The sequence below is a fragment of the Amblyomma americanum genome, chromosome 1 (genome assembly GCF_052857255.1).
Source record: "Amblyomma americanum isolate KBUSLIRL-KWMA chromosome 1, ASM5285725v1, whole genome shotgun sequence".
Classification (NCBI taxonomy): Eukaryota; Metazoa; Arthropoda; class Arachnida; order Ixodida; family Ixodidae; genus Amblyomma; species Amblyomma americanum.
Genome location: NC_135497.1, coordinates 117,695,413 through 117,717,014, shown reverse-complemented (window position 1 = coordinate 117,717,014; position 21,602 = coordinate 117,695,413). Strand labels below are relative to the sequence as shown.

Here is a 21,602-nt window from a genome sequence, read left to right as displayed (position 1 = left end):
AACAAGCATGCATTTAACAAAGCTTGACGCGTTATATGGGCTAGATTATAATAGCTTGTTGAAGCCCTTTTTAGGCAAGCGCAGCAGGGAGCGTCTGTAAGTCAGGTGGGCAAATGAGATTAAGAAGTTCGCGGGGATAAGGTGGCCGCAGCTGGCACAGGGCAGGGTTAATTGGAGAGACATGGGAGAGGCCCTTGTCCTGCAGTGGGCATAGTCAGGCTGATGGTGATGAGTTCTTATAATGGAAGTTAACAAGGAGTTAACAAGCTCTTAGTCAAGCTCTCGCCTGGCCGCGGCAGCCGCATTTCGTTGGGGCGAAATGTAAAAAATGCCCATGTGCTGTGCGATGTCGGCGCATGTCAAGGATTCCCAGTTGGTCTAAGTTATTCCGAAGCCCTCAACAACAACATCCCTCATTGCCTATGTGTCGCTTCGGGGCGTTAAACCTCGCAATTTACAATATCAATCTCTCGCGCAGTTTCGCCCAAAGCGTTCACGAGTCACAGGAAGGGAAATTATGTTATACTGCTTGAGCTTGCAAGTGAATAGTCATTCTCGTGATTCCGAGATTTTGACGCTCTGGTGAGAGAGCAGCAAGTCCACCAGCGCCATCTTGTGCTAAGTATACTGCCGGCAGGGAGCACCGAGCAAGCCACAGGACAAAGAAAAGGCTTCAACTTCTCAGCGCAGAAAGAATGTCAAGAACAGCTGTGGTTTCGAGCGCTTCCATGCATAGTTATACTTCCACATACGGAGTAGGCCTCACTATTCTTCCTCTTTGCCGACTGGGACGAGAGTCTGTAACAGCCTGTGACATCTGCGGGGGTTTCGGTTTGGCCGTCACTTGCAACGCCACGCAAAACGTATCTGCAAAATGCAAAACTTGTGCTCCTTTAAGGGAATGTCAGGGAGTCAATTGCTCGCAAGTGTGTTGAAAAAAAAGGAAAAAAGATATAAGCTATCGTGGGCGTTCTCAGAAAACAAATATTTCTCACTTTAGATGTCCGTGACCAGCAGAGTGAGTCTTCAACTGAACTATAATAATTTGGTCTAAAACGGTGCAGTTGTGGCCAAGATGGAAAAGTGATTTTTGGTAACGGAAGCAAGCGCCGGATCGGCCACGTTTAGTGTTGGGATTGTGCCAGCTGAGAACGGGAGCTGCTGAAGGTCAAGTGAACTGGGGTGCCTTTCCAGCCACGCGTCGAATGCGCCCTCTCTACGGTCGCACTTATTCGCACCATTTCTCCTCCGCGACCTGCCGTCGTGCATGCAGTGCGTAAGAGTTAACCGAAAAGCAATTTTGTGCAACCAGGGTTTCAGAAGAAAACCCAAGCACAAAATACAAAGATTACGACAACGACGGGCGACTTCGGAGCACGTGCCATTGCCTGTTTGGTGGCTAACTACTGGACCGCTACCGAAGGAGATGGAGGCGATGGAACTGAGCTCGGTCGAAATAAACGCTCCTTGACCTTTTTAAACGATGAATGCTTCTTTTTCGTTCGCCATATAAGAAAAAAGGGAACAAAACTCCCGTTGAAAGCCAACACCGTGCACCTACTGATGGCATTTAGGACACACGTATCCCCGCGCACTTTGTATAGTATGGTATGCAGGCTTCAACGTTCCGAAGCTGCACATGAACCATGATAGACGTGTACTGAAGGCCTCCCGATAAATTTAGACCACCTGAGGCTCTTTAAAGGCTCTCTAGGCTCTCCATCGAAATGCGGCCACCGTGGCCGGGATTCGAACCCGCGACATTGTTCTCGACAGCCGTACAGACCCGATCATACTTGTCTAGAGCGCTCGAACGTTGCGGTGCGGATGAAATAAAGCGAAATTCTAAACCAGGTACCTGACTTTCGCTTGTAATATTTGCGCTCGAGCGCAGTCGATTATACATGCGAACAACACAGGCACAAGCTCCTTGGACTTAGCAGCGCGGCTGCGATAAGATTTCGCTTCATTTGCTCCGCAGCACACCGCTTGAGCGCTCTAGACAAGTGCGATCGGGTCTTACGTTGTAGCCACTGATCCACCGCAGCCGGTCCCTTTGCCGATTGGGATATAACTGCGTGATAAGATGGAAGTACAGCTGCTAATTGGCGGTAAGGCTGATTCAGAAAGCTATGCTTAATTGACTCGCGCCACCAGAATCGCGAATGGTAGCAGATGGTAAGACACGCGTTATTTTGCACCATGGACGAAGCAATCAAGAGCAAGATAGCCACGTCACGTAAGCAGCTACATGAGCAAAAACTGAATTTCGCTAAGTTGACTGCTCCGAAATATACAAAGCCGCGTTTTGAGCGTAACCACGTCCAGAAAATCTGGACAAACGCTTCTCGTCTCCGCGGCTTGTACTGCATGCCGAGTGGCGCTGAACACTCAAAACCACCGCGGGAATTTCTAATGTTCGGTACAACCCATTGTTTTTCGATGGCCGTCGGAAATAGTTTATGCGAGTGCAGGGACCATATAATGGGCAAGATTTTGCAGCGACGAGGAAAGCTTGGCCATGATAGTCACCATGTTCGCGCAGAATCTTTCGGGACTCTGTAGTTTTTTTTTTGAGATTACGAGTTTAAAATATACCCATTGAGTTACTGGGTGTTTGCTGCTGGTGAGCAACAGATGGCGCTACTTGCTGATGTCCAGGAAAGCTGGGAATGCTAACGCAACAGGCTACCCCTGAATGCTATTTTAAATTAAATGTTGCCCCTATACAAGCACCGCCTACCACAGGTGCAGGGTTCACACCTTCAAACGCCGACTGGAAAGATTCTGGGCCTGTCCCCACGACACTTCAAAAATGGGCTGCCGCGCACAATTTGCATGTCTAACGCCTAGCATACAACGAAACAATTCTCAGAAAAATGTAAAATATGTAAAGCTAGGGCAACCCTCGGCCATATAATATGGGAATGCCCTCGTACTCCCCCTGGGGCACTATCAGTAAAGTCTAAGGACTAGTGGGAGACCTACCTACCCGGCTCTTACCCGGAGACTCAAGCAAAGATCATCCAACTGACCGAAGACGCTGCAAGCGCCTACGAAATCCTGGCTGCCGTCTAAAGCAGGGGCGTTATAGCCCCACAGTGTTGAAATAAAGTTACTGATGATGATGATGATGATGCCGGCGTTATCAAATTTCTGAAGAATGTTACGCGGGTGCAGTAATTTTACGTATGCAATTAGTAAAACGTCAGGATCCAGAAGCACGTGAAGACAGGCAGAAATAATGGTCAAAGGCAAACAAATCAGCAAAGATGTGATGCTTAAACTGGCAGCACAAATGTCAAAGAAGCTAAATCACTCATTAAGATGCCGATTAACTTTGCCAGTATTCTTTAGGAACGGCAACCTTAAGTTATCTCTCACCGTAATAATAAAACAGACGTATTTGAAACAAAGGCTGATGTTGTTCATAAGATACTCGATGTCTTTGACCTATTTGGTCTTTAGCCTATCAATAATTTTTTGTTTCTCTTTCGTATTGGTCGCTCTGACAACTTTTGTGGGAATGCGACAAAATCCTTCCGGTCAGGCAGATGTGTGCAAGCAAAATTGCAGAGATCAAATTGTTAAAGAAAACGTGACTGCTGCTTGATGAAACAACGGTTTACAACCACATTCGAAAGAAGTTTACACATCTGGCTACCTACAGCTAAACGTGAAACTTTCTTGTGCTCGAAAAATACCGGCACTAACGATACACAAGAGGCGAAATAGCAAGTCCCAACCGACCCTCTTTGCTGTCGATTTCTCTGAGAGGTGTAGTTCGAATTTTCACCGAACGTGGTAACGAACGAGTTGTAGTTAAGCCTTCCGAGTTCTACAGTCCGCACAGAAAACGAAACACAATGAATAAACCCTCCATTTAATGGGAGTCGCTGTCTGCGCGTTACGGGCCGAGCTCTCGGAACCCATCAGACAACTAACCAATGCGAGATTAAAGGAAAAAAAAAAAAGAAACGGAACAAGGAGGCCGTAATTAAGTAAGAAAAAGAGAAGGCGTCAAAAAGGAACCCATGGCGCTAGGTGCTGAGCGGCAACTCTTCGTCTGCGCCGACCCGCCCCTCTATTCTTCAGCCGCAGACGCTGCTCTAATTGGGGACACCTGTTCACACCTCGCCGGAGCCCGCTGATCTACTGCTGGTGCCCGAGTAGCTTATTAAAAACGTAACCGCACCACCGCCCTGAACTTCTGCGCTTGATACTTTTTCGAGCAACGACTCTCTCGGCGAAGGCAAAACAAAAGGGCGGAACGCGGAGGGAGCCCGATGAAACTTTATTAGCTCGTCCGTCGTTGTGTTGTTCTTTACCGGCCTGGCTCTCTAACGGAGCAGGCGGTGTGCGTGCGTGCGCGACGCCCTGAGAGCATCCCCGTCCTCCCCCATCCCGTACCTTTTATCTTTCTCGGTTTTGCCATTGTCGATGGCTCTGTTCGCTTTTATACGGGTCCGCAACAACCGCGTCGCCGCGCATCGCTCTCCCTCGCCGCCGCTGCGCCCTCATCCGGAGCTCCTCCGGCTCGAGGAAAGTGGGAAGGGTCTCCATTTGCAAAGGTGCTGATGCGGCCCTTTTCGCCTCTTTCTCGGGTTCAACTCACGTTCACCAGAGGGAGACCTGCGCCTTTCTCTCGTCCCTTCTTCGCCGAGGAGGTCGCTGCCATGCACGTTTGGCCCCTTCCCTTCTCCACTCTTTTTTTCTTCTTCCTCTCGCCGTCCGCGCTGACTCCTCTCGCCCTCGTGCTTCGCGGCCGATGGGAGCCGCGTTGAGACCGCACAGCCAGCGGGCGCCGCTGCCGCCTTCGCATACATTGCACACGCGCAGACAGGAGCCGCACTTTCAGTTCGACACTCGGAGAGCCCGCTTAACGAACGGAGCATCAAGTTGGCGCGCGTGTAAGGAAGAAAAGAGGGAGAGAAAAAAAAAAACGCGTGCTCCTTGCTCTGAATTTTCTTCCAAAGTTGTTTTCAACAGGGAGCGCGACGAAGATTCATTCCGCTCGTCGCTTTATATGCTACGCGTCTGCGGTGCCGGCATTGTTGTTAATTCTTTTTGCTATGACAGCTGCTTAGACAGCTTTCATCGTCATAGGATGTCGTAACAAAATAAATAAACCTCTCGTTTTGTCTTTTTACCGATGAGGAGGGTGTAAAGCTGGGCGAGTAGTGGGCGTTGTTGAGAACGTGCTTTCTGTGATCACGTGACCCATATAAGCCTTGAATACGTGAGTCTTTGAGTGTACGTTTTTACGGGGCGAAGGGGGGTGGGTGGAGAGAGAAAAGTGTGACGCAGCTACCACTGTCAGCTCTTACCACAGCGAAAGGCGATAGGTAGAGTTTTTATTTTTTAAATATCTCATATCACTTCTTGTATTTCGATTCACGACCCTAGGCCCAGAGCGTGCAGAAAGTCAGCTTGTGACAATGGCATAGTGCTCAGTGTCTTAATCTTAAGGCACGCGCAGTTCGAGTCATTCCGGACAATCCAGTGTTCGCGAAGGGGTCTCCCTTTCGTTGCGTGTCGGTGTGTCTGGAAGCGTGTACTTGGAGCATTGTGAGATGTGCGTTCCGCAGAACAATTTAGCGCGGCATTGGTAAACTCGCAGCGCGCGAAGACTGCGCCTTTCCCGTAAAAGAGGGAGGGGCAGGCTTAGCAGGAAGGACGGCTACAACGGAGATAAAATAAATGAACAAAAACGGGACAGAAGACGTTTGAATGGAGCGGCGCGCGTAAACACTGGCCCGGCTGGTTTCCGGCCGAAGAAATGGCCACGTTCCGAGCGTGCCCCGTTAATGCTGAGCACGGCGACTGCTGGCTGGGGAACTCGCTCCTTTTGGCCACGCGACTCGACGGGCGCGCACAGACGCAGCCGCAGACCGGTCGCTCGGAGGCCCTCGAGGAAGACTCCGCCGCCTCAGCAGATTAGAGACCACCAACCAGTTCGAGCGAGAAGGCGCCTACACACCCGCAGTCCCTTCGCCGGGACAAAAGTTCAGGATTCCTGGCAAATTCTTCCCGGCTCTGCACTTAGGCGTGAAAAAAAAAAATTCGGCAAACATCGAGGGGGCTGCACGCTGCCATAATAAAACACGTAGCTGTGGCGCCCTGGCCGCGAGTTTGTGTGTGCTCTCGGGGTGGGATGCCAGTGTATCGACAGAGCTCTGGAAATATGCAGCGTAATAATGATGAAGTAAAACTACGGGTTATTTCTGAATATAGTTAAGTGCTTTGCGCTGATGTCGAAAGGAAAGGGAACGAAATAGCGGCAGGCCTTCAGTGACCGGCCGCCAAATTCGAGTTGCACAAGCGCGCCTCTTGAGTACAATTCACGCGTACCGCTGCCGATTTGAGTGGAAAGTGGTGATTTATACAGCTTCCAGTTTCAACGCAGTGGTTGTCAACATCGTGATGTTTTGACACCGCGATAACAGAAAAAAAAACAATGTACAGCCTGGAACCATAACTTATAATCTGACTTGTGGAACTGGTTTGTTAGCACATGAGTCTTCACGGTGGCTCAGTGGTTATGGTGCTGCGGGTTCTATCTCGGCCGCGTCGGTCGCATTTCGATGGAGGCTAAATGCTATAGACCTGTGTACTGTGCGACATCAGTGCTCGCTAAAAAATCCCAGGTGGTCGAAATTATCCGGAGCCCTCCGCTAGGGTGTTCCTCAAAGCCTGAGTCACTTTAGGAGGTTAAACCTCATAAACCAAACCATTTAGTACATATTTCCAAGTTATGAGTGAGGCACTGGTGTCTGTGAACGAAGCGCGAGCGGGTCTACTAAATTAGCTGTGTGCTAGGAACTGCGTCAAGTGTGCGGCATATCTATGCAAATGAACCTTTGACCATAAAAGTCAGAGTATTAAGTCAGTTTAAATTAGTAGATTACCTTTCTGAGAAACACTTAGCTTTCGCTTTGCAAGAGAAGCGCACATCGCAGCAATGAAAATCGTTCCAGGTGAGGGGTCAAATTTCCCCTTTGTTTTGACCCTTCCACACCGCAGTACGGCGAGTAACGGATCCACTCTCGTAACATATTGGCTTGAGCCGCTCTGGGCATTTGTGTTACGTGTAGCGCACGAATTAAAGGCACATTTAGGCGAATACACTCGATTGTAGAAGGTGAGTAAGCCACCGACGCGACATGCGGAGGTCTTGCGTTCGGATCCCATCGGACGCGCGGCTGTGTTTTCTTCTCTTTTCTATGAGATTATCTACTATATAAGCGATTACGCATGAAATATCCTACTGTAATCAACTCCACTCTAAAAAAAGTTACTGTCCCCTGTGCTTTTTTTTTGTTGCAATGGCTTCTTTCCTATGTTTAGTACTTTCTTTCATTCGTAGCCACCAGTGGCATGCGTGCAAAACTTCAGAGGGAGTTGGTTTCTGGCTTTCCCCGGAATTTCGTTACCCATCTTCTATTTTTAGGTTCGTTTCGGTTTACCAAGCACACGTCTTGAACAAATAAAATATTTGTTATTTCACAGTACTGGTCCATCAATCTAACACCACTTCGGTCTGACTTTACATTTTCTTTACACCTGGCTGTTCGGCGATGTGATTGCTTATATGTGCTTTTCCGCTAATTTATTATTTGATTGGACTAGCTGATATGCATGAATTTGGGCATTTTTGCAGGTATGCACATGGGCAGCATCTTTAAAGGCGAACACACAGATAGCCCACGCGCGTGTGTCACTTTGGTCTATTAAAAACGAACCTATCTTTTCGCATGCTTGCGATATGAAAGCCTTCAAGGCACATTCAATAAAAAAAAAACCCGTCAGGTACTTTGTTAGAAGTGAGAAAGAAAAAAGGCGCTTCGTTAACGTTCTCTTTTACCTGAGTGGAGTATGGGATGCAGCTACCAAATGCATGCCCGCCATGCAGCGAAGCAAACTTCGACGAACACGACCAAGAGATCTGCGTTTCATTTTTGGTTCTCGGCTATCGAGATACACGCCATCAATACTCGTGAAAGCATGTGTTGCCTGTTTTATAGCAGGAGAAAAAGGTTGCACCATTATCATCCCCCAAAATACAGGCACGAGTTGGTTCTTATTTATGTGATGGGTGCAGCGTTCGTTTAGAGCTCGTAACGCAGTAAAGCCTGGCGTCATTACTGGGCCAACACAAATATCTCTTCGTAATACGAAGCTTGGAAGATTCGATACCCTTAACATGTCAACTTTGGGTAGAAAAACATGCATACAGCTAAAACGCAAAAAACACCGCGTTTATCTTGTTAGGCGCGAGACCTTTCTGGAAATATGAGCTTTGCATCGCGGAGACCTAAGGGCCTCGAAGGCGTTCAAAACGAACAAGCAAGCGGTGCTCTCGACTTTTCACGATGTGCTTCTTTTCGAGAAACAAAAGGAGAAAGAATCATACAAAGAAGCCAGAACACTGGCGCACCGAGTCCGTTCGTTAAAAGGTTTTACAGAATACTGATCACAGTCGGGAAAGACGCAACGGGCGTGTGAGGGTCGCCGTGTGTCAACACGGGGCATCCCCTCCGTATTTTTTTTTTTCGTCCTCCGCCGTAACTAAGGCACATCGCAGTAGAAGGTGCGAAGGGTTGTTGGCAAATACAACGGGAAAAAAAGAGGGAGGAAAAGCAATTGGAGGGCAAAGTTGAAATAGGAACGCAGAGCCGGGTTAACGCTTGGTAAAAAGGCTCGAGAGGAGCACTTGCAGACGCGAGTCGGCTGAGTGCCCCCCCCCCCCCCCAAAAAAAAAAAAAAAAGAGGAGAGAGAAAAAGAGTGATGAGAAAAAAAGTGGCAGGAGGTGACAAGTGGCGAGAAGGCAAAAAAAAATACTGGCACAAGGGCTAGACCAGCGACAATAAAAAAGTATCGAGTGAAACGAAAGGTAAGAAGCCGGTCGTAAAACAAAAGCGCGCGAAGGGAAACTGAAAGGTCGGAAAAGCCGAGCGCGCTCCCCTTTGGCGGGGGCCATGTGAGCCGGAAGTAAAACGAAGAATTATGTATAAGGAGACCGGAAGTGGGAGAAGCCAACTAACCAACTGTCGTCTGATTCGGAGCGCGGCGCCTGCCGGCCGGCCTGTTTGCCTTCCGCCCGCCGCGCCCCCGGCGGCGGCCGCTGGAAAACGCACTGCCGGGAATGCGCCCGTCGCCGTGTGCGCGCGTATTGACAGATGCTCTCTCGCCGGCAGTGTGTTTCGCTCCTGCGACTTTGTTCCGCAAACAGTACCCGGGCAACCAAAAATGGAAGGTGCCAAGGGCCTCTCATCGGCTTGGCCCCGAAAACAAACAGCGAGCACTCGGTGCCGCCGCTTCGCTGCTGGCGTCCATACTTTCTGTGTACACAACTCTCTTCTTCTCGGTCTTGACATTTTTCGTGCCGCCTTTCATTCTTCCTTTTTTTTTCAGCGAAATTCACCAGGTGCTTAGACTCGGTGAGTCCGGGACACTAACCCTGAAGATTCATCGATGCTGTTTCTACGAAGGTAACGAGAAACTAAAGGTCTTTTTTAGCAAGCTTTGTTTCGTCGCCAAAACTAAACACCGCTTCCTAATTCAGCGGGTGCTTTTAATAGGGCGAATAGATATATCATCGAAAGAAAAGAGCGATATCGATGGCAGTGACATACTCGCAAGATAACGCAAAACCACCTGCGTTTTTTTCCCCTCTTAACGTGTACAGTCTAGTCACATGTTCTTTCACCACTGTCCTCCGCGTGCTGGCACACAAAGTTTCAATGTGTCGGCTCTTCCGGACGGCTCGTCACCTTGTGAGGACGAAACCGGTCCAGGCTGTGAAGGTAAATAAAGTTATCAAACAATGCAGATAACTTTTCTGCCTAGGCGACCGCATTTCGATGGAGGCAAAATTAAAGAAACGCCCGCGTACTATGCGATGCCAGTGCACATTAAAGAACCCCACGTGGCCGAGTAGCCCTCCCCTAGGGCGACTCTTTCTCTTTTATTGTCATTTCACTCCCACCTTCACCTCTTCTCTCACTGCATGGTTGAGATGTCCACTGAGAGCGTGACACATACAGAGCGTATTCTTTCCTGTGCGGCATTGCCAGGAAACGAACACTAGAGCTGAACTGAAAAGAGGGGACATATTTTCGTGAAAGCCGCCCAAAGGAACCCCGTCTCTACGCTTTCCTTACCACATTAACAGTCACGCACGCAGGAAGTCACTCAGGTGGGGCAGAGGTCACAGAAATTTGCTGCCAAGCCCTATTTTTGAATTCCCAACCGCAGCGGGAAGTGTATGACGCGATAGCGTTAATGAATTAATTGCCGTATACGCGAAATTAGTCAATATCGACTTTCATCGATCCCTGGGAGTTTCCTTACCATTTCTGGCGCTGTGATGCAGCGGTTAAGCGATGCGCCACTGCCCTGCGATGGCAGGTGCTGCCACCGGTGGGGCTTGTGCGACCCAGGCGGCTCTTCCAGAGCAACCTCTCGCGATTTAACTGCCGCCTGCCACGGTGGTCAGTTCGCTCACATTCCGGTGGGAAGGTTGCGATGACGTCACAAGGTCACGTGACCTAGGTGGCCCACTTAGGTTGCTTCTTCGGGGATTTTTTCACTCCCAACGCCGACGCCGATGACCACGACGCCATATTTTCAGAAGAACCGGAGCCTTAACGCTATCGTTAAAATCTTGGTTACCTTAAATTCCAAAGCGCTGACCTCAATCATTCACACCAGACAGGGTTACGGAGAAAGGCCGGAGCGAGTAGAAGTACAGAGTTCGCCTTTTCATATTGCATTATTCGGCAAAGTGCGGCGCCAGAGAACCAATCAGTGCGATGGTTCCTAAAAAGCACATTGTGCAGCAGCAAGGCTGCCTCAATGCTTCACACGGATGACACTTCTCAGACCTCAGCAGTGACAAACATCGGAAAATGCCAAGTATCGGAGGCACAGTAAAGTGCGGCCTTCATGTCAAGGACTCGCCCTATAAGCCTATTGGTTAAACTGCTCGGCTGGGACTGTGAGAGCATGGGAGTCCCTCAGCCTACCTGCATATCACCGCAGGTCGGTTCCGAGGATCGTAAGCTGAGGTGTCACTCACCACCCGCGTCTCCACTTTCGGGCGCTAATCGCTCCGCCTTACGCCTCTTGAACAGGTAGTACCGAGATGGAGCGGTATTCAAACACGATGAGAAACGTGGAAACTAGCCAAAGAAACAGCGCTGAAAAGGTTATCTTGCTGTCGCGAGCATAGCCACTCACTAAAAAGCGCCGCGTTTCTTTCTTTTGTTTTTTTTTGTTCAAAAGGTTACGAATTAGAAAAAAAAGAAAAGGAAAAAGCCGACAGCTTCATTCAGCAGCCGCGTGTGTATACACGGTGATCGGCGTCAATTACTGCCTGCTCCCGCCTCGCGGCCAGCGGCGACAGAGCCGTCGGCAGCTGGCAGTCCGCGGCCGCGCGCCTTGGCCAAGGAGCGGAGTCGTGATGGATCTGCGAGGCCGACAGACGAGTTAATTGGTTGGTTCTTGCCAAATATCTCCCCCCCCCCCCCCTCAGCCCTTCCTCCGCCGCTGCAGGGTGAGCGCCGGGTACGAAGAGTGAGCCCTCCGCGGCCGCGCCACACACGCGGCTCAGCGCGGTTTTTTTACCGGCGCTTATGTGTAGATATTTATACGGCGGCTCCACGCTCCTGGCGTCTTTACGGCCTATTTTCCGCTCTGTACACCTCTCCCACCGAGACTTGAATAGATTCGGCGCCTTTTGCTTCCCATGGGTGTTCTCGCGTGTTTTTTTTTTGTATCTTCCTCCCGCTTTTTATCTTTTCTTTTGCCCCCTGTTTTCGAGATACGCCGAAATATTGAGGGCGAATTTCTCCGGAAAACAACAAACAGCGGGAGGCATTGGCAGGCGGGTACGAAGAGTTGCGGGAGCCGCCGCGCCTGGCGGTTGCGGAGCCGGCGATCCGGAGCGGCGCTGTTTCGTCGGTCAGACGACGCAGCCCCTCTCTTCCGCTTCACCTGACGTTTATCCTTGTTGTCGAGTTCATCACCATCACTCTTCCTCGCTGCGCCGCGGGCATTAGGCTCGCCCCTCCCTCCCGGTAAGCGACAGAACGACCAAGCAAACGGAGGGCCGCAAGAAAATAAGCCGAACAGCCGGGGGCCGAGTGAAGTGCAATGGACGCGCTCCTCAAGTGTGCACCGGAAACTTTTTTTGACGCCGCCTTCGCAGCTCGCTTTCTTTATGGCGCCCCCCCCCCCCCCCCCTCGATCTGCACGCTCTACGGACTCTCCCGTGGCGTGTGTATTTGCCTTTTTCTTTTTTCTTGCCCCCTCCCTCAAACGCCGCTGCGACTCGAGCGTCACTCAGTAGGATAATTTTTCCTCCCTGCACCTTCGACTTGGCCCATAGACGCGCTATGCTATACCTTAAAATGTACCTTGCAGCTGTCTGATAGTGCTTCAGAGCACGCGATAGAGTCGCGCTTTCAGGAGGCTCCTTTTCCGTTGGCCTTTATTTTCCATGTAAAACGCTATCGAAACCTACACCGTGCCGTAGTTCTGAATACTACTGAACACGTAAAGCAAGCTTTTTTCTCTTTCTTTTTTTCCATAACGATTGCGAGTTTGTTCTTTCGCAGTCAATACTCTTAACTTCTCTCTAGCCAGCCGTCCCTGAGCTTGTTTGGATTCTTGAGGGTTTGATTTTATCCAGGATACTTAGAAGCCACATCCACGTTATGTGAGCTATAGACGATTTTAGCAGGCGCTGCACAGTGCATGGGTGATAACCTGCGTTAAAGTAAATTACTCAGAAAGAAGCGAATAAATAGATGGCAGTATACATACATACATATTTTATTTTTTTCCAGAAATTGGAAAGGTCTCCTGAGCTAAAAGCTATGAGCTTGACTAGGCCCAGGAGACCCAATACATGGCAGTAGCGTGTGTTTACAAAAAAGAGATAAATAAACATTCACTCGAAAAGTTCACAAATGAAACTGATCTATACTATTTTCATAGCATACACACAGCATTTAGCATACATGATGCATATCACAAAAAAGAGATCTCACACATAGCAAAACAACAACAAAAGAGTCATAACATAAATGTGCAATTCAATATGAAATATTGCTAACAGAACAAAAATAGTAATAGAAATCATATACTAGCAAAATAGGAATGCAGCTGCTTGACACTGTATTCATGAATAGAATAGTATTTGTTGAGCGCAACAGGAAGGTTATGGGTCAAGGACTGATGTTTACAGAAAGTGCGAAAGCGCGGGATTGCCCATTTGTCTGTGTTTCTTGTGTTTATGTTTGAATTTGTAATGCGCTGTTTTAAAGACACCAACAAAGCTATAGTGCTTTTCATTTGTGGGGAGGAGTAGCAGGCTGCTTGTAATAAACGAAAGTCGTATAGGTTATCTATGGGAATAATGTTAAGGGGGGAAAAGGATTCTTTACAAGATGACATAGGTGCAATATTTTCGATGCAACGGACAATCTTCTTCTGAATAACTGCAAGCTTGCTTAAATTAGATCTCGTGGTTGTGCTCCAAACTAAAGAACAATATGTTAATGAGAGTTAAAGAGGGCATTATATATTTGAAGCTTAACTGATAATGGAAACAACCTACGACAGCGTGATACTACACCAGCGATGGAGGAAAGTTTTATGGAAAGGTGATTATGTGCACGTCCTAGCTTAATATTGAAGAAAAATGAACTCTGAGAATTTTATGATGATCGACAATATCGACTACCTGACCTTCTAACATACTAACTTCACTCGCTAAAACTGGTTTATTTTTAAATGAAATATAACAGCTTTTTGTCTTAGATGGGTTTATCTTTATTCGATTTTGCTTTGACCAAGCAGACAACTGTTCAAGCATCTGATTACATTTTATTATCATAAGTTGAATATTGGAACCAGAGATCAGCATTGTGCTGTCGTCGGCATACATAATAAACTGACTGTATTATTTATGTTTACTATATCGTTCACATATAAATTAAATAGAAGAGGACCCAATACGCTGCCCTGCAACTTAGTGAGAAGAATGTTGTGATTGTGGGAGTCGAAAGCCTTACTGTAATCAATAAATATAACCAGTTTTTACCTGCTGAAATGTTAACAGGTACTGCGAAAACGCATTGCGTGCTGGCAGCCGGCCTTTGACAACAGGTAAACAATAATCATTTGCAATCATTGAGAATAGCTAAAACGTAATCAAAATTCAAATCTGAGGCAATAATTTTTTACCCCCATCAATTAATAGCATTTCAGTGTTTTTTTATTATTGGTTACAGAAATGTTGCGGACACAGTGTTATGACTTTTGAATGCAGGCATTCCCTAGCTATGCGCCCTTTTTGAGCAGCTTCTCTGCATGAAGTGGCCCACGCACACTGTGGTTCAAGTGCACTGTCTCCTTACGGCTAGTTCTGAGGGTTTTGATAATCGGCAGCATTAAGAACAATGTGACTTTCATCCAAATTTAGAATGACAACACCCTAAATTATTTTAGTCGCCTTTTATTTTCTGTGATCCACGACCAGGAATAACCTTTATACTTTCATGTATCCAGGTTTTATTTGACGATGCGACATCTAGAACTAAGAAAAAACAACAACAAAATTTCTATCTATGCGGCATCCCGGAGAAGTTATACCTCTCGCATGCCTCTCTGAACACACTGCTGCATTCATAGCGGCCATTTTGTCCCCAGGCAAAAAAGCTCTGTGCGATGAAGCGGAGGCGCACTGAATTATAGGGGACTGACTTCCAAAGCCGCTCGTAAGTATTTGTATGTAACATCGGTTTATGACTGGCCGACGCCTTAAGTATTTTGTCTAGCTGGCTGTTGTGGATGCCCAGTGTACAGACAGCGATGCCAACTTTATCTCTTGTCTTGCTCTAATGTGATCGGCCAGCCTATTACTTCTGGCCGATCACGGACCGACGTTACGCGTGAGTACATACGAACAACTTAGCGGAAGCTGGGGCAATTTTCTTGTTTTCGTTCTAGAATATATATTCAAGCCGTGAGAATGAAAAAAAAAGTTCGACGGCCAGCAGTAAGCACGAAAGTCCTGATGGAAAGAATTCTTCCGGAGCTCAAGCCTCTCATAAAAACCTCGCCTCCCATTTGCGGAGTGCAATGTAGGAGCCACCACAATCTTCTTATGGTAGCTCGCGGAAAAAAATAGACAAGTAGAACTGTTAGTGATGGTCTTCTCTAGCATGAAAACTCATATGATCATACCGACAGCCACTTCGCGATTCTTTATCAATTCTTTCCGTCCTTATTGGTGCTTCGGTTTAGTCCAGAATGAAATGATTCTGGATAAATATCACCACGCCAGCAACAAAAAGTTTGCATGGTAACTAACGTCTGCAAAGCCTTAGTCATGAAAAAGAAAAAAAAGGTTCCGCTCACCTGTAAGAACAAACATATGTCGTAAACGGAAGAGATATTACATGGAGAACGTTTAGTGCTTTTTCCTTGTATTCCTGACTGTTTTTGTGGCCTTAGTGCTTTCTGTCGTGTCAGCACAATATTATACATTTTTCTTCTACTTGATTATCAGTTATTTTTCAGGCAAAAACAATTACACTGCTTAATTCTCAATGATCAACAGACCACAAATTTCAGTGCACACACCCACACCCATCCCTCACGCACACGCCACACGCGCGCACACTCACGCACGCATCCCTCTCGAAACGTTGATGTTAAATGGTATATCGCACAGTAGAACTCCGTCGTGAGCTCGGTACTGTAAATAGGTCCACTGACGGCAGCTGCTTACAATCACTTGTAGGTTCTCACTCTTCCGAGCGTCCCTTTTATCTGTACTACTTTTCTGTGACACTATATCGGGCACTTTTCCGTACGCGACTACTTACTAATCTTGCGCATTACTGCGTTCGTGGAGTTGCACACTTCATTCATTTTGGCCCGACCCTGCTAGGTAGCGTATACGTTGTTACGGATTAGCGTTATTTTAACGCGATAGCGTGAAGGGCCCCGTGTCGCAGAAAAGCTGGCTTCGTCGTCGATGTCGTTGGGCCGTGAGCGAAAAATCCGCCTAAAATCCCCAGAGAAGCAATCTAGGAGAAAGGTGGGCCGCTTAATCCATGTGATTTTGTGACGTCATCACAACCTGCCCCACCGGATTATGCGCAAACTGCCCCATCATGGCAGGTGGCGGTTAAATTAATGATTGGTTGCGAGAGGTTGCTGGGAAGAGCAACCTGGTTCTCACAAGCCCCGTTGGTGGCAGCACCTGCCATCGCAGGGCAGTGACGCATCGCTTAAACCCTTGCACCACTGCGCCTGTAGTGGTATGAGGACTCCCAGGGTTGTATGAATGTTAAGTCGAGAATGACCGATTCCGCATACATGGGCGTTAACCCATTAACGCAATGGCCTCATACCTTTAAGGTGGAGCTTAAGTGTCCCTTCCAGTTTCTGGTCGTCCCGCGGGTTTCTTTTTCCACAGTGAATGAACACTCGTATTAAACACCGCAGCATGCAGAAATACTGCCGACGTTCTTATGAAACATTTCTGAACGACCATAGCGCGTACCTCCCTGCGTTGGATAAAGCTGATTTTTGTTTTAAACCATTACACTTAATGATGACCAAAGCCAGGCCGGGGTATTCCTCGTGGTCTTTCATTGAAACCGCTGCGAGGTTCTCTCACTGAAAGTAAATGTACGGGATTAAGTCGCGAGAGAAAGTATTGCGCTTTACATTTGCCCTCATCCTCATCGCGGGCCATCTTTATTTTTTTCCCCCCTGGTTCTTATTATACGGCCAGCCCGGCTGTTGACTTTGTTTGCCAGTGGTCCCCTCCCCGCTGCTCCGTCTCTTGAGCGAACGGCGAAAGCGAGTAGCACAAGAATCTCATTTGCATTCTGATGCTGAGTCAGATTTCCAATATGACCGTTTTTAACCTTTATTGTTCGTGTTTACACTCCACTCCGCAAGGCTTCATCGTTGCCGTTCCATCGTTTCTTTCAACTTCAGTTTTTTGTTTTTCTGTCTTCCTCCTTTGATTTTTGAGAACGGCATGTCAAAGAGCCGTGATATTCTTTCTCAGCAACAGTTTGGCAGCCTCGTCTTCTTTCTGCTCTTGAAGGACCAAAAGTGAAGGAGCCTCGGCGAAAGCTTGGTTCTTTATGCAAGAAAAGACGAGGAGCATTGCTCTTTGCCGGCATAAAGGGCAGATATTATAAACGCCTTATCGGCTGCTGCTGCCGCTGCCACCGATGAGGACGATAAGACCGTCAAAGCAAAGAGCCACCAGCCCTGTCGCACTCAACGTCTGCGCCAGTGCGTTCGCTAGGGTGGTGTTCTCCTGAAGGGAGCGGCTGCTTTAAATCTCATATTTCCTTTTTCGATTTCAAAACGACGCGAATATCAGCAGAGTGATGCTCCTTTGACAGAGGCGCTTGAGTTAAAAGCAACCTCCGAAGATACGGCAGTAGAATCGAGGTGAAAACAAGAGCCGCCGTGTGTCTCTGAACGTGCGATACATGCGTATCCCCCCCCCCCCCCCCCCACACACCACAACACGCACACACAATTCGCGAATCCACTTTGTTTTTTTCTTCTACCAGTGAAATCCCGACTAAAGTGGCTTTATCATCCCTCCTCCACCAACTTCCGTACTTATTCCTTTTTTTTTGCGCGTGGGCAGCAAAATGGTTGCTTGCGAATCACATCAACCAAGCAGCATAGTGAATATGTTTATCGTGGCCCATGGACGTGTAAATCACAGTACCATACCCTGTCTCCATCGCAGCGCCATAACAGTGTTGTGGAAACCGCAGCTGGCGTCAGGCCCGATATTTATTTTTCCGGCCAACCTTTCTGCCTTTCTCGTATATAACCCCCCCCCCCCTCTCTCTCTCTCTCTCTCTCTCTCTCTCTCTCTCTCTCTCTCGTCTCTCTCTCTCTCTCTCTCTTCTCTCTCTCTCTCTCTCTCAGGCCGAAATTGAAAGCTGTGTACATAGTAGAAATGATGCGTCACTACTTATGATAGGGGACGTAGCCAATCATGGTAGGCAAAAGTACGACAGGAAGGGTTCTGGCCAAACGCAGGGTGTGCGCCCGGACGAAAAGCTTTGAAAGTTTTTGGCCAGTGATTGTCTGATGCCAGCAGCAGCTCAAACATCACTGCCACACTATAAATTTAAGCTAGATTTCGATACGTTGCGCTAGCCACCTGTATGACTACCCACGTGAGCAATGTTCAGTATACAGAGTGTTTCACCTAAGACGTTACACATTTTTTCAGAATAGGTTTTTTGAATTAGAAGAGCGCTTTTTTCGGCATAGCATTGTGAGCGGTGAAGTACATCAGTATACAGCTAAAACGTGCTAACTGGCTGGTTAACTAATACTGAATAGTTACCTTTTAACTATTACGGTTAGGCTCCCTTAATTATTAAAAGGCATGTACCCCCCCCGTAAGTAATATCTATATCAGTTTCTAGATATTCGAAAACGCGGTTACCTTTGGCGCTGTGACCCAGCAAATATTGGCAGTTTCGACGAGTTAAGTGCACTGGAGAGGTTGCTTTGCCTGCAAGCTTCTCGAAAGCACATGTATTTTGCCGCGATGTAGCCAAAATTTGCGGGGCCACGGTGACGTGGGTAACCACATTTTCGTAATTCGAAAAACTGATATGGATATTAATCACGGTGGGATACACGCCTCTCAATAATAAAGGAACCTAGCAGCAATAGTTAAAAAGTCAACCATTCAATATTAGTTAACCAGCCTGCTGTTAGCACATGCTAGCTGTATACCGTGATGTACTTCACCGCGGACAATCTAATGGCGAAAAAAGCGCTCTTATAACTCAAAAAGTCTGTTTTTAAAGTTTGTGCAAAATATTAAGTGAAACATCCTGTATACAGTCGTTTTTCCGGCCTCCTGCCGCACTGCGCTTTTTACTGCCAACTGAAGGCCGCATCGATCGGCGGGGCTGTAACTGGACAAACCAGACGAGAGGCCAGTGAACAGCACTCCCAAGCGCCAAACAGTGTAACTGAGCTGAAATTACGGAGCACACGAAGTAGAGGGTTTTGAAAACAGAATGCAGAGAAATAGATTTTGTCACAGCGTATGCACACACGCACGCAGGGGCGATATGAAAAAAAAATGCGTGCGTTCGTGTGCACGCATTTTGTATCACGCCTGCTCGCTCTTTTCTTTTTTTCATCATATATAATCGTCGTCCTTTTATCCCGCAGCCCCTTATTTCTCTGCCAGCAACCTTGTGCCAGTGGAGAGGAGACAAGAGAGAAGGGTGGCTGTCTAAACCAAAGGAGCAAACGCAAAGCGCACGACCTCAACAAAGGCGAAGACCAGGGCACGCGAAGGGCGTCCCAGGCGTACCAAATGTGGTGTTGGGTGCGAACCGCCGCACTTCCAGCGGAGAAGACAGCAGGAACGGCCCCTGCAAGGGGCGCGAGTGCCGCGGCTGATTTATGCGGCTGGGCTGCCTGTCCCCCTCCGAGACTCTCTTCGTGCACGGCCCATTTGCTAAACAACGCTTCGAATCGACACGGTGGCCCCAACGGAAAAAAAGCAGCGCGCGTCTGGCCCAGAGAGGAAGCGCCCGGCGCCTTACTTACTGCATGCTCTTGAGCTATACGAAGGAGTGCGTAAAGAAGCAAGAAGCCTAACTTACGTTTGCGTGTGGTGCGCCAAAGCCTGCTTGTTGCCTTTTATTTTTTAATCGGCTCTTGTCTTCCAGTAGGCTAAAACTGTGCTCGTGTGGCTGATCATGCATGCGCTTAGCATTTCACGCACAGCACTGACGTAAGGCGTCCTCGAAAGCTCCACAGTTCCCCAAACCTCCGCATCTCAAGCGAACTGAACTTCCCGAGAAACACCAGCGTGAGATGAAAGAGAGGAACCGCGCAAGAACTTTTCGATCCAAGATTACATCTCGTTGTGCAGGAGAGTGACTATCTCGATGTAACTTTTTTTCATGCTTATACCGCAGGCATGAAAGACAAGAAACAATGCGGCGTAAGGCAATATATATATATATATATATATATATATATATATATATATATATATATTATATATATATATATATATATATATATATATATATATATATATATATATATATATATATATATATATATATATAGAGAGAGAGAGAGAGGAGAGAGAGAGAGAGAGAGAGAGAGAGAGTTTATTGACGGAACGCAAGGCAAGAGATATCTTGAGAGTAGTACATGAGGGGCATCACTGAACAATATGATACAGTGTGTCACTATTCCTGCAGCGTTACTGCAGTCGAAACATGCTGCAGAGCTCCGGTTGCATTTTTAGGCGCTCCAGACGATCGTATAAGCAAAATTACTCTCCACAAGGGCGCCATATCGTGGGCACACGCCCGAGTGCAGGCCAATCATGACGGCCCAACGAAACGGTGGCCCTAGTCATGATAGCCAAAGAGAAATCGGATGCAAAATGTCTTGTCACGGCATTTGAAAGCTATGCAAAAATCTTTGGCAGAAATGACTGGAAAACCGCTAATAACAATGCTTCAAGTGCACTGAAGTTGTCCGGAAGAATGTGGCAGCATCGTTTCTGTTCTGTTATACTTTTATATTAAACACTTTTTCCTTTTTTATTTTGTTGTTGTTGTTGGCAGTTATTTGCCATTATCGCCGTGATGTTACGTATAACTTAACAAGGTGATGGTTCGGGCTAGTGGGTATGCGTTATGATCCATAGCGCAGCTGAAAGCTGAAAGCTGCGTCAGCAGACCGTCATTGTCGCTGACAAAGAAAGATATGGCATTTTTAGTCTCGGAGCAGTATGCCAACCGGTGAAATGTATTGCATGTGGTTTTTAAGCTTTGTTCACAAAGTATCTTGTCTAGTCTGACTGTATCGTTCTTTACTTCATGTATAAATTCAATGTGCACCAAATAAAGCCGTAGTGGAAGTTTAGCGCTTGTGTTTGTCCCCTGTTTTGTTGCTGCGCTATGGAGCATAATCATGTTACGTATATTCTGCGTGCTTTAGCAAACAAATTTTTGCACGTGTAAAACTAAACTCTAACTACATTTTTAGCAGATTTTGTCTCCAATCATTTTACATATTTGTTAAAACACTGTGTCTGGAACACGAACCAAATAGGCAAATAGTGACGGACGAGCATACGAACTGATGCGGCGAAGCAGCAACAGCGGGGGGCTTTCCCCTTCCGCCTTACATTGGTCGCCTTCCCATTACGTCCTTAATAATAATAATTGGTTTTTTGGGAGAAAGGAAACGGCGCAGTATCTGTCTCATATATCTTTGGACACCTGAACCGCGCCGTAAGGGGATAGAGGAGGAAGTGAGAGAAGAAAGGAAGAAAGAGGTGCCGTAGTGAGAGGGCTCCGGAATAATTTCGACCACCTGGGGATCTTTAACGTGCAACTGGCATCGCACAGCACACTGGCGCCTTAGCGTTTTTCCTCCATGAAAACGCAGCCGCCGCGGTCGGGTTCGAACCCGGGAACTCCGGATCAGCAGTCGATCGCCCTAACCACTGAGCCACCGCGGCGGGTCCATTACGTCC

At 47.6% G+C, this 21,602-nt stretch overlaps 1 long non-coding RNA gene across 1 annotated transcript in view; it reads left to right on the top strand.

Moving 5' to 3' along the window:
• Positions 1-20,046, top strand: part of LOC144135182 (uncharacterized) — a 41,024-nt gene extending 20,978 nt beyond the window's left edge. The window contains exons 2-3 of the long non-coding RNA XR_013315401.1: positions 9,416-9,492; positions 19,262-20,046. This is a non-coding gene — a long non-coding RNA (uncharacterized LOC144135182). The remainder of the gene's footprint in view (positions 1-9,415; positions 9,493-19,261) is intronic.
• The last annotated feature ends 1,556 nt before the right edge of the window (positions 20,047-21,602 follow it).